This window comes from Haliotis rufescens, unplaced genomic scaffold (genome assembly GCF_023055435.1).
Source record: "Haliotis rufescens isolate VD_foot unplaced genomic scaffold, xgHalRufe1.0.p SCAF_59, whole genome shotgun sequence".
NCBI classification, from domain to species: Eukaryota; Metazoa; Mollusca; class Gastropoda; order Lepetellida; family Haliotidae; genus Haliotis; species Haliotis rufescens.
Window position 1 is genome coordinate 742,264 of NW_025964323.1, and position 14,451 is coordinate 756,714.

Below are 14,451 nucleotides of genomic sequence, written 5' to 3' on the forward strand. Positions count from 1 at the left end.
CGTCTCCCTGAGTTCTATATCACATGATAGGTTCCTTTTAGAGGAGTTCGAGTTTTTATCGTGGCTTAACATGACATGATTTTGCTGTTATACAGTAAGAGCACCATGCTATATTTGTTGACAGTTGTCTTACCCCTGAATATACTGGATTAAAAAAAATCCTTCGTCTATGTTTCGAAATGTTATCGCAAAAGTTTCGCCATCGTGATGTCATTAAGCGTTTGATTTTAAGATTCAAGTGACCTGATCATGAAATAATCGAGGATACCACATTTTCTGGCAGCCAGGGTTGAATAGATTCACCCTGCTTCAACACGTGTTAATCAAGGATGACGCAAGGAAGTACCCTAAATAAAACACATAAAATGCAACTTTAGACGTAAATAGTCGCAAAATCACAGCAGACATGCGTATTGGTACTACACGCAACTATAAGGAGTGAACAAGTTTTTTAATGCTTGACGTAGCTGTCAACTTTTATTCTTGTCATTGCATGCAACAAGTTCAACATAGCGCAACATCAAAGATCAAAATCATCATCAAAGTTGCGTTTTATATTCTAAAATATTTATATCAACTAATAAGTAGCTGGTTTATAATTTCATAAAAAATGTGTTTTTTTTGGATTAAATCAATAAAAGAAAATAACTAACATAGAGGCTGCTGCTTGGAATACCACACTCAAGGAGTTCATTCGGCAGGGGCAACTTCGGGCAACCGAAGTATGACTTAAATTAGTTAACATGTTTGGTTTGGTTTGTTGTTTAACGCCGCACTCAGCAATATTCCAGCTATATGACGGCGGTCTGTGAATAATCGAGTCCGGACCAGACAATCCAGTGATTGACCTCATGAACATCGCTCCACGCAAATTGGGAAACGATGACATGTATCAACCAAGTCAGCGAACCTTACCACCCGATCCCGTTAGTCGCCTCTTACGACAAGCACGGTCGCCTTTTTCGGCAAGCATGGGTTGATGAAGATCTATTCCTCCCCGGATCTTCGCGGGTCTGGTTTTAGTGATATGGGTCGTTACTAAACTGATAGCAGATAACGCAGTTTAATTAAATCCCCATATGTGAAATACACATTTCCCGCCCGTACAGTGGGCTAATTTGTGCAACATGGACTCTGGTGGTGATGAGATGACCAATAGTCAAGAGCTGGGTGACCCCCAGTGCACCTGTAAGGCTGGAGCCACGCCCACAAGGACCACTGGCCTCACGCATCCAGGTAAGGACTGTGAGATTCGAAGCAACATTGTTGGACGTTTTTGTCTATGTAATGTTTGTTTGATTGTTTGTTTGTTTGTTTGTTGTTTAACGCCGCACTCAGCAATATTCCACCTTTCTGTCTCCATCGTTTGTAAAGCTATAACCATCAATTTAAAGGTTGACTTTGTTATAATTTTCTAAGGTTTATGGGATGCATTTTTACCTTATAACAATACCTGTGATGATCTTCAACAACCCATTCTTAATGTCAGAGGCGACAAACAAGATCGAGTGCCCAGGCTCGCTGACTTGGTTGGATCATGTCACCATATCCCAATTGTGTGGATCGATTCTCAATCACTGGATTGTCTGGTCCAGACTCTACTATTTACAGACCTCCCTCATATAGCTGGAATATTTGAATATTTAATGAAACTGTTAAAAACACAAAAATATCTTTAAAAAATTTAAAACATCATGTCATCTGTCGGAAACATCTGCTCAGAAACCACTTGAGCCACATCAATAATGGCAACATGTACGACCAACCAAGTCACCGAGCCTGACCAGCCAATCTACGTGATCGACTTCTACAACATGCGTAGGTTGCTTGGCATCTATTTTGACCCCGAGACCCGTGAATATCCGGGGTGGAATAGGTCTTCATTTTAATTAGTCTCCAGCAACCCATGCTTGCCGTAAAAGGCGACTATGCTTGTCGTAAGAGGCGACTAAAGGGATCGGGTGGTCAGGCACGCTGACTTGGTTGATGCATGTCATCGATCCCAGTTGTGTGGATCGATGGTCATGATGCCAATCACATGATTGTCTGGTCCAGACTAGATTATTTACGCTTAACAACAAACAAACAATACAGACCGCCGTCATTCAGCTTGAATATTACCGATTGCGGCTTTAAACAACAAAGAAACAAACAATTCTGACCCCGAAACGCAACGGAATGGAACGAAGTGAACAAGCATTACTGACATATTATTCATACGTGAGTGATTTACAATTTAACGAAGCCTAAAGGCATATAATTGTAACCAATATTCCTGCTGTTGTTTAACGCTGCACGCAGCAACATGCCAGCTGTATGACTCCGGTCTGTACATATCTGAGTCTGGATCATTGATCCAACAAATACGATGACATGCTACCCACAAAGTCATTGTCGCATCTTACGACAGTCATAAGTTGCAGGAGACCAATATCCTCAAGAAGGATCCCAATTGTCCCCCTGTTCGGTTTCAATCAGGTTTGTATTGTACATAATACAATTATTACCCGCGAATAAAATTTGTAGAATAGCGTTTGGTGTCCTTAACACGAGAACACGAAGTTGGCTACAGTCAACATACCCATACGAAAGGAAGAAGGTTTGATATTCTGCATTGTGAATAATAATTTCCTCAGCTCCTCATCTCAGAGTTTGGTTGGTTGGTTTGTTGTTTAACGCCGCACTCAGCAATATTCCAGCTATATGACGGTGATCTGTAAATAATCGAATCTGGACCAGACAATCCAGTGATTAATATCATGAGCATCGATCCACGCAATTGGGATCGATGAAATGTATCAACCAAGTCAGCGAGCCTGACCACCCGATACCGTTATTAGTCTTTTGCGACAAGCATAGTCACCTTTTACTGCAAGGATGGGTTGCTGAAGACCTATTCTACACCGGAATCTTCACGGGTCCTCATCTCAGAGAAGGTAAGTATGTTTTTGTCCTGAAACAGTGACAAAAGAAATAGTATGTTTCTAATAAAAGAAATACAATACCAATAGTAGTAAACGTCTAGGGTCTGCTGCACATCGGGCTTTGATAACACAGATATGATGCAAATTCAAAGCGGATTTAAACCCAAACTCACTCACTCGCCCATCTCGTGGTTACTTAAAAAAGTCAAGTAGGGTTAACACCATTTTTGTAATCTACATCGTATCAAAAACATGATTTCCAAATATTTCTTTACATGTATTTATTATGTAGACCTGTGAAAGTCACGATATGGCTCGAATACTGCCGATGTGACTTTAAATGTTAACTCACTCACTCACGCACTCCAATTGTGTCAGGTATTTTCAAGTGTCATTTGTTACTCCTTCATGTGTCCAATGACCTATTGACAATCATCGAAACAATTGCAATATATATATTTTGTTGTTTACCACCACTTGTAAATAACCCAGTGTTGAACATCATGAGCATCAATCCACGCAATTGGGATACGATGACATGTCTGGTCACCCGATTCATTTTGTCACCTCTTACGATAAGCATAGGTTGCTTGTGACCTGTATTCTGTCCCCGAATCCCCACGGGTTCAATATATACAGTCAGATTCCTTTATGTGTGTATAAAAGAAACGCACCGACGTGATTATGCATGAATTCTATTCCTGTCGTTATGGGTTGGTTCTCAAACAAACACCAGGTGAAGCAACCGCAGGCTTCTATACTGGGGTCTAGCTACATGTAGGTCAGGAGAATATTTGAACACGTTCAGGACATAGTGGTGTGCACACATTGCGGATGATTGCGACACAGAAAGAACTAATTTGGTCCCAGAGTTCGCAGAGATACCAGGACATTCATGTATACCTTTACATTTTGTACACATGTCTGTGTTTGATAGTTGTTTAAGATCACACATTCAACAATATTTCTGCAATATGACAATAATAGAGTGCTGGCTATGTATGAATGTTGGCACGCAACCAAACAGGTCACTGAAACTTGACCACCCGGTACATTGAGTACGACAAGTAAACATATGGGACAAATTCTAGTCCGGAATCCCTACGGGGAATTTGATGTTAGAGAATAGGCTAATGTATAATAATTCCCATCTTCCCGATGCAAGGGTGTTAACTGACTGTAAAAGTCCAGTTTCCACCCTTGCCAAACTAGGCTGGGATTCCGGAGTTACATTTTGGCTGGACTAACGAGTTTAGGCATAGTCCAATGAAAATCGTGTAATGAACCAGACATCAGTTTCGTAAACAACATGGATTTCAACGTGCGGATTTCGGTCGACTGCAGGATTTGCAAAGCATTCGTACCGTCAACTCGGCGTCGACAGATATATTGCAACTCTTTTCATGTTTATAATCAAGATGCTCAAGGGATTTAATGCACTCGATCCGTTTTATTACAATAGAGATCATAATAATTGATATTTTTGACTGAGTGCCGCCGTTTTGTTTGAGGCAATGCAAGTGATATGAGCGATGGAATCTGATTGGTCAATAGGATGGACATAGAAGGGACAGAACTCATAATAGCCACTGCTGGCACAACGATCGAGCCACGAAATTCCAACCTAGTTCGGCAAGGGTGGAAACTGGACTTTTATACAGTCAGTTAACTCCCTTGTCTCGGGAAGATGAATAATTCCTAGGCTGGAATCCTTCTCGAAAGCAAATTATATTTAGCATTATCGTTATTATGGACCTACACGATATCTGAGCCACACTTGTTCCCGGCTGGTATGGGTAAGGGGACGAGAAATGGAGTTCAGGGTCGCGTTCAAAATTATTTTACTTATATTGCAACGTACTTCTACGTGTACATGTGTGTACATCTGTATGGCTGCTTGTACTGGTCCGGACTTTATAGTGTTTTGCCACTGAGAAACCATGCCGCATTTTAACACGTATACTCCACTCAGAAACGTTATACTGACTCCAGGCCGAACAGTAGTGTTTTGTGCCCTTAATGTCGAGCGACAGGCAGGTTAACAACTAGTTAATCCTTTCAAGTATTTTAGTTTGGCGCTAGTATCAATTACATTATGCGATCTTATGAAACTGCTTTCAGCGAAATCGCGTTAATTTGAATTCCATTAAATAAATGTTCGTTTTCGTACCGATAGAATCGTCAGTGGCACTATAATCTAATGTCGGCACACCGTTTGTCTCGAAGTTCGGATAACACGATGTGTTTAATCTGGTCTGGAAGACAACTGTTATCGATGGGCAGTAGCTAGGACTGGAACTGAACAAGGCCAATGACCGTCCATTGACCGTCCAAGTTAGCGAAACCTTCACGCGATAGGTTTTGAGAATTGTTTTGTCATTATAACCGACACATTCATGTCAGTTGTAATTACGAATATGCGATAGTTGACACAAACAGGCATCCATAGACTCATGTGACAGTTACATGTACAATGAGCTCGAGTGTGGGTACAGGCACAAGTGTTGTTGACATGCCCCTCAGGTTCTCCAGTCATAGAAATTCTAATGAAAGAAATGTTAACTAAAGTACAGTAAGCTGCGTTGAACCAAATGTCGGGGAAAGTATACAGAAGACGGACTGTATGCGGCGTTGACCCAGATGTACATCTAAAGAGCCGGGTCCTGGTTTTGAGTGAGACGATGTGAGGTGAGGTGAAATGGGGTTTGACGTCGCGTCCAGCATGGATTATTGCACTTATATAGCGCACGTTTGAGTGAGTGTGTGTGTGTGTGTGTTTGTGTGTGTGTGTGTGTGTGTGTGTGTGTGTGTGTTTGTGTGTGCTTGTACTAGTCCGGACTGATGTCAATGGTGTGGCGTTAGCCCACTGAGATACCATGCCCCTGTTTAACATGAATACCCCACTCAGACACACTGAGTTTGACATACAGTGTTTCTCGTTGGTACAGGTTTTTTTTTTATCTCAACAGTCGAATGAACCTGCGCGTATTGGTGAACATCATTACTTAAAGATGACAACACAGACTGATGCGAGAATGTTTTTTTCGCGAGTTTGGTATTACGCTTTTTTGCAATTTTCCAGCAATATCACGGCGAGTAACATCAGAAATGGACTTAACACACTGTACACATAGTAGAAATCGAACCCGGTATTTCGGCGTGATAAACGTGTACATTTCTGTATGTATACTGTACACACTGTATATAGACACGTTGCATGTGAGAAAACAGTTATGAAAACTTATGGCAAGAATATTCGTAAAGTGCATCCCTTGTTGTCGGTGTCATTCGGCGAATACAATTAATTCGCTTGGACAATCTCAGTCTATATAAATCAAAGGTACTGGGCATTGTTAAGGGTAGGAAATAGTCTTTAACAGACAGTTAAATTAGATTTGCTTTGTCGTATAGCTACTGAGAGTATTATCATGCACAATATCGGCCTCATTCCACAAGCAGATGCAGTTAATGCATGATGCTGATGCCGAAACGTATTGATGCGTACTGTTGTTGATACATCGTGCCGATACGTATTGATGCGTACTGTTGTTGATACATCGTGCCGATACGTATTGATGCGTACTGTTGTTGACACATGATGCTGATACGTATTGATGCATACTGTTGTTGACACAATATGCGATACGTATTGATGCGTACTGTTGTTGACACAATATGCGATACGTATTGATGCGTACTGTGTTGTTGATACATCGTGCTGATACGTATTGACCCGTACTGTTGTTGACTCAAGATGCGATACGTATTGATGCGTACTGTTGTTGACTCATGATGCTGATACGTATTGATGCGTACTGTTGTTGATACATCGTGCTGATACGCATTGATGCGTACTGTTGTTGACACATGATGCTGATACGTATTGATGCAAACTGTTGTTGACACAAGATGCGATACGTATTGATGCGTACTGTTGTGGATACATCGTGCTGATACGCATTGATGCGTACTGTTGTTGACACATGATGCTGATACGTATTGATGCATACTGTTGTTGACACAAGATGTGGAACGTATTGATGCGTACTGTTGTTGACACAATATGCGATACGTTTTGATGTGTACTGTTGTTGACAAAAGATGCGATACGTATTGATGCGTACTGTTGTTGACACAAGATGCGATACGTATTGATGCGTACTGTTGTTGATACATCGTGCTGATACGTATTGATGCGTACTGTTGTTGACTCATGTGCTGATACGTTTTGATGCGTACTGTTGTTGACACAAGATGCGATACGTATTGATGCGTACTGTAGTTGATACATCGTGCTGACACGTATTGATGCGTACTGTTGTTGACTCAAGATGGGATACGTATTGATGCGTACTGTTGTTGACACAAGATGCGATACGTATTGATGCGTACTGTTGCTAATACATCGTGCTGATACGTATTGATGCGTACTGTTGTTGATACATCGTGCCGATACGTATTGATGCGTACTGTTGTGGATACATCGTGCTGATATGTATTGATGCGTACTGTTGTTGATACATCGTGCTGATACGTATTGATGCGTACTGTTGTTGATACATCGTGCTGATATGTATTGTTGCTTACAGTAGCTGTTACATGGTGATGCTACATATGGATACTTACTGTTGCTAATACATCGTGCTGATACGTATTGATGCGTACTGTTGTTGATGCATCGTGCTGATATGTATTGTTGCTTACAGTAGCTGTTACATGGTGATGCTACATATTGATACTTACTGTTAACACATGATGCTGATACGTATTGATGCGTACTGTTGTTGATACATTGTGCTGATACGTATTGATGCGTACTGTTGTTGATACATTGTTCTGATACGTATTGATACGTAATGTTGTTGACACATGATGCTGATACGTATTGATGCGTACTGTTGTTGATACATCGTGCTGATACGTATTGTTGCTTACAGTAGCTGATACATTATGCTGCTACATATGGATACTTACTGTTGCTGATACATGATGCAACTGTATATCTATACACACTACTGCTGATACAAATTGATACCTGGCAGTCAAGATTCAACAAGTGTTTATCAAGGATAACGAAGGGCAGTACCAGAAATAAAACGCAAAATGATAATAAAATAATTTAACACACAAGATTGAGACGTGCAAAAGTTGTTTTATGGCTTGATGTAGCTGCCGCTGTAACCTTTTATTCTGTCCAATGAATGCAAACAGTTCTGGGATGTAATGTGATTGTGGGTTCGAATCCCGGTACGTCCCAATTAAGTTTCTAGGTTTGTCGGCACCATACCCGTGCTCGTGGGTTTCACCGAAGTGGTAAATGTCTGAGACCTGCATCACTTCGGGCTTTCCTCCCACATTAAGCTGACACGCCGTGATATAACTGGAATACTGTTAAAAGCGGCGTTAAACCCAACTCGGTCACTCACTCACCCATCAAGGGAGACACAGCCTTGTGCATGTGGTAATTAAGACATCATTACCCCCATTTCACCAGCGAAGAAATATCACAGTTCACCAGCTGAAGGAATATGTATTAGCTTTTATCTCAAACAGTCATAATTATGTGTAAATGGCGACCAATGTGTATATTCTCTGTGCCTGATACACCTTCAACACCCATTGAACATTAAGATTCTCAATACCCTTGGTCGCTCGTCGAAATAGGTGAGGTGAAATTGGGTTTAACGTCGCGTCCAAGATTATTCCACTTATATAGCGACGTGCATGCACGTGTATGTGTGTGTGTGGCTGCTTGTTCTGCCGATCTATAGTGCTAGCTCACTGAGATACCATGCCGCAGTTTAACATGAATACCCCACTCAGACACAGTACACTGACTCCGAGCCGACCAGTCCTTGTTTTAGCCCCTTAATGCCGAGCGCCAGACAGGGTAACAGCAAGTACAATCTTTTAACGTCTTTTTGTATGACGCGGCCGGTGATCGAACCCCGGACCTTCCGCTCTCCGGGCGGACGCTCTACCACAGGACCACGGAGGCGGTCCTCGTCGAAATAAAAATAGAAATAATAGCCACTTACTTTTTGAGTGCAAATATAGGATTGGTAATTTTTGTGAAATAGGAATGTTAAAATCGTGTCGCGTTTACATTATACGATCGGAGTAGCAGTAAAGTAAGAAACAGTAATAGAAAATTAGAACAGCTACCACTTTATTCAATATAGGGTCAAATACATATAGACATTTTTCAAATAGTCCATTTTCCAGTTTGCATTTTTGTAAATTGTGGCAGGAATGTTAAAATTGTATATTGTTTACATTGGAACAAAGCAACACATCACGAGGAGCAATGGATCGTAGGTGAGCAAACATGGGCGGGCGTTGTACATTCCCTCTGTCTGGGTAGGGTCGGGAATTCAACTGTGATGGTTTTACGTAGTCTGTCATACAGACCATGATACAAATATATCCAATACAGCCCATGCAAGTCTAAAATGTTTGGCAAGTCTAGATTACTGCAGTATCTGAAATGAAGACAGTCTCTGGGCACCTTTTTATTATATTTTTATTAAGATAATTCAACAACATTACTGTTTTTGTCTGTAAGATATGTTCATTTCAGAGACTAGATGTTAGTCTAGATTTTACTCACAAACGTGATTATCATGCTACAAGTAATGTAACAGTTTTCAATGTACACGTAGACGACCCTTCTGCTCTTGACACGTATTTAGAAAGTGGAAATATTTAAGAGATTTAAAATAAGTCGTCTGCAGTGTTCGAAATAGACATCGGCCCGTAGACCCATGGGTGTCATAATCGGGCTTATAGTTACTTTGTAAAGATCTTGAATTAGCTGAAAGCACCCAACGTGACGTTGCTAGAATTATACACGGTTTTGACAAACGTTCTCCCACTGATGCCACTATTGCTAGTCTAGGACATTGGAGCATGGCTGGTTGTATATATAAATGTAGACTACAGCTGCTGGGGCGTCTCCGCAACAACTCATGTGTCTCAATTTGTAAAATTGTTTTCTGCGCATCTACGTCTCTCTATTTTTTTCTAACAATAATGTACACAGTTTATGTGGAATGTTGCTTTCAACTGCTAAGAAATATAATCTACTTCATCATGTTTGCACAGGGAAATTCCACTCGGAGAATAAGTGGAGAAAGATTGTTTTAAATGAAATAACTACATTCGAGTAAACAGTTTTCAATGTACACGTAGACGACACTTCTGCTCTTGACACGTATTTAGAAAGTGGAAACATTTAAGAGATTTAACATCAGTCGTCTGCAGTGTTCGAAATAGACATTGTCCCGAAGGCCCGAGGCCGACAGATTTGTTCTCGGGCTGATAGTTTTCAGTTTCAGCAGGCCCATACGGCCTTCAGTTTACTTTAAGCTGTAAACATGGTAAATGAATCACAACACTGAAATTGCTCGGTGAAACAGGGCCCAGCTTCAAAGTACTCCACTCGTTAACGCTTCCAACACCAGCCACACCGTAGCCACGTCAAAATAATATATAGTTTCATTAACCTACCTGTCATATCATTCATATATTAAACCAACCACTTTTCACACAGTCAGAAAATACGAATTTCATTGCAATTTACGATATTTATCAATAAATTTAACATAATGAACTTTTCTAGCAACATTATTGAAAAAGGGAATAATCTGGGACAACGGGTCCATATCGAACATGTCAAAGAGCAATAAAAAGACGATTCAAGCAAATCGTATATAAATTAAATAAAGTAATAAATAAAATCAACAAACTAAAGTTTTCAAGCTTACATCAGTGCTACTATTTTCCATCTTTTCGTGCGATCGTGTAATGTAAGTCAAATGACATCTCGACATTGCTGTAATGTGATTGGCTGCCTTAGGTCATGTGCTTGATTTTGACCAATCACGATCCTGATATATGATAACGGGTAAAGCGTCATAAGTAACCAATTTGTATCCAATAAAATCGCATGTTACAACTACTAAAATACTCCTGGCGAGTTCAGCGTAATAGTATTGATGTTCAGTGCTTTCTTACGATACCAAACATCGAACGAACCTTCCCGCGTGTTATTTATACAAAGTTTCGAAAACGGATGTATTTCCCGGCAAATATGTGATGATATGTCGTACTCAGAAGTCTTATTTTTCATCATCATTTCCCGATTACTTTAGTATTGAAAATAAAAAAAATAAGTAAGTAGATAGCTTCCTTACACTTTTTATTGAAAACTAAGTTATAAATGAATTATATATTAATGTGATAAACATTACTTCCATATTAATAAACAGTAAGATAAGACCATTCAAATGGTGTATGACATGTAGTAGCAAAGATGTTTCACCAGCTGATAATTTTCTTGATAAATGTTGATTTCATCTGTCACCACAGAGTCTCTGGGAACTCGCCCAGATCTCCTGATGAATAAAAGCGACATAAACTCTTTCCATAATCCTAAGGACCCGTGAAGATCCGGGATAGAATAGGTCTTCACCAACCCATGTTTGCCGTAAAAGGCGACTATGCTTGTCGTAAAAGGCGACTAACGGGATCGGGTGGTCAGGCTCGCTGACTTGGTTGATGCATGTCATCAGTGTCCCAATTGCGTGGATTGATGCTTATGATGCCAATCACTGGATTGTCTGGTCCAGACTCGATTATTTACATACCGCCGTCATATAGCTGGAATATTGCTGAGTGCGGCGTTAAACGACAAACCAACCAACCAACCATAAGCCTAAGGTAAACAGGTTTGAGTTTCGTTGTGACACTGCCTGGCACTCGGCTTTCAGGGGATAACACGAGTAATGGTCTGCCCTCAGTCAGTATATTTATTTCCGAACAGGTTATTCATGTTAAACTTGCACAGTGGGCTCGCACTGTGAACCCGGTGTGTCACAAAAGTGCAATCATTTAAGCACAATTTCACCTTACGCCTCACCATTCATGTTGTCTTATCCCAGAATGAAATTCCCCGCTTCACCCCATATCCGAAGATTTTACAAAAGAATTGCTCATTTAAAGCCTGTTTGAAAAGTTATTCATATTCAAAGTAAACAGTTGGAGGGTGTCATATTCCAAGTGTAACTTAGTGAATTTCTCGTCAGTACTGAGCATAATGCAAGATCAAAATGCATTTTAAGTGTACCATTCCAAAGTTGTACAAATGAGTAGGTGTTCCAAGCCCTATTGGAGCATTATTCGGGTTTAATTTGCCCATCCATGTCAACACTCAAGGTCCAATCCGCAGGCAATTAGCAGGTTCCGAGCGTTTCGATGTGTTCCTTCCCAAGACGCAATGAGCATGCCAGCTACCCAGACGCTATCAGAGGGAGAGACTCGTCGATACGTGATGGACAAGGCAGAAACAAATGACCATATCATATATGCACAGTAAATAGTACATTTGCCTTTCTTGTCAAATAACATTTATCTCACGGAGTGGCCCAACCACGGTAGCCATATTGCGAAACAATACAAACAATTGCGCATGCTATTACACTGCCATTTCAGTTTACAACATAAAGAATTTTGTATATGTTTAGGTACGAGTGGTATTCCAAACATATGATCCTGTTTTCACTACACTACACTTTTTGAAAATTACTTGTCTTTTGCGTTTTGACAAGGCTCTTAAATTCCCCCAACCTGCATCTTCAGAAACAGTCAAATGAAACTGAAACTTCACATGATTCTTCCAACAACACATAATTAAGTTTGAATCCGATTTTGAATATGGCCGCCACAGTACACATTGGTTATTGGTGGGACTAAACACATTATATGTTTTAGTTGTTGTAAATTTTGACACAACAATAACAGCTGTGTACATCACGTCCATTGTAATACAAATGTAACTATGGGCCGATGGCCTACACTTACGAAAATAAACCGAATTGAATTGACTTGAACAAAATATTACACAAATAACATACATATTCTAACCTGGATCGTCACGGGTCTCCTATCATGAATACACCTGGATCTGTGCAAGAGGTTGAGATCCATGAATATCCGGGGTAGAATAGGTCTTTAGCAACCCATTCTTGATGTAAGAGGCGACTAACGGGATCGGGGGGCCAGGCTCACTGACACGTTTCATCCATGTCATCGTTTTGCAATTGCGTGGATCGATGCTCATGACGTCAATCATTGGATTGTCTGGTCCAGCCTCAATTATTTACAGACCGCCGTCATATAGCTTGAATATTGCTGAGTGCGGCGTTAAACAACCAACAAACAAACAAATAAAGATGTTTGAATCGGATGTTTAACAGCAGCTATATTGAAAAATCTATTTATGATCATTGCTCAACCAGTTCTGCATCGGCGACCCGTGAAGGTCCGGGATAGAATAGGTCTTCAGCAACCCATGATTGCCGTAAAAGGCGACTATGCTTGCCGTGAGAGGCGACTAACGGGATCGGGTGGTCAGGCTCGCTGACTTGGTTGATGCATGTCTTCGATCCAAATTGTGTGGATTGATGCTCATGATATTAATCACTGTATTGTCTGGTCCAGACTCGATTATTTACAGACTGCCGTCATGTAGCTGGAATATTGCTGAGTGCGGCGTTACACAACAAACCAACTACCAGTCCTGCATTGGCACGTGCGTTCCCTTTATGAAGACATGTTTTGAACAAATCTTAAGGACTTTACTCCGTATTTTGTGAGTAAGTGAGTGAGTGACTATGGTTTTACGCCGCTTTTAGCAATTTTTCAGCAATATCACGGCGGTGGACACCAAAAATAGGCTTCACACATTGTACCCATGTCGGGAATCGAACCCGGATCTTCGGCCTGACGAGCGAACGCTTTGACCACTAGGCTACCCGACCGCCCCCCGTATTTTATGAAACAAACTGAAACATGCGTTTTCTTTTTGAAGGTTTATGAAGCTTAGAGCTGGGGCTTCTGTGTTGAGTAAATTTAATTGTTGTATATTACACTATTTATTATTGAGATATCAAAGGATCGTGAACTTGTGGTTGCACATGGGTAACACTCACCAGCAAGCAGTTATGATTCAAGCAAGAAGAGGACAGACCCAGGACAGGGAGACCACGTGTCGCCACACCCAAGATCGTTATTTATTTATGATAATGTTCTTTATTTGAGGCCATCAGAGTGAAGGATCCAAGGACATGTTATCTGATATGACAAGTGATTCTGACCTATAAACCTTTCTGTCATGATAGATTAACTGTAATAATATGAAGGAATACGGTGGCCTTCAACTTTGTTTTGAGTTGCATATAAATTGTAACCGTGTGAACTCACATATGCTAACCTGTATCGGATGCGCTGGTACGTACGTTGTCTGTGACGTCACTTTGAACAGTATTATCGACATAACACTACGCCAGCTTCTGGGGGGGGGGGGGGGGGAGGATAAGTGAAGCATATCCTAGAGGATTGTCACTTTCCTTGAATAGAGGTGATGACAATTCAAGCATAAACACACATTAAGAAGGTTATCGATAGTATTGAATAGTCCATAGCAGTTTGTTTGTTGTTTAACGCCGCACTCAGCAATATTCCAGCT

The 14,451-nt window shown here is 40.7% G+C and overlaps 1 protein-coding gene across 1 annotated transcript in view; it reads left to right on the top strand.

Moving 5' to 3' along the window:
• LOC124142801 (DBH-like monooxygenase protein 2 homolog) overlaps positions 1–14,451 on the top strand; it is a 96,407-nt gene that overhangs the window by 13,940 nt on the left and 68,016 nt on the right. The window lies entirely within an intron of this gene.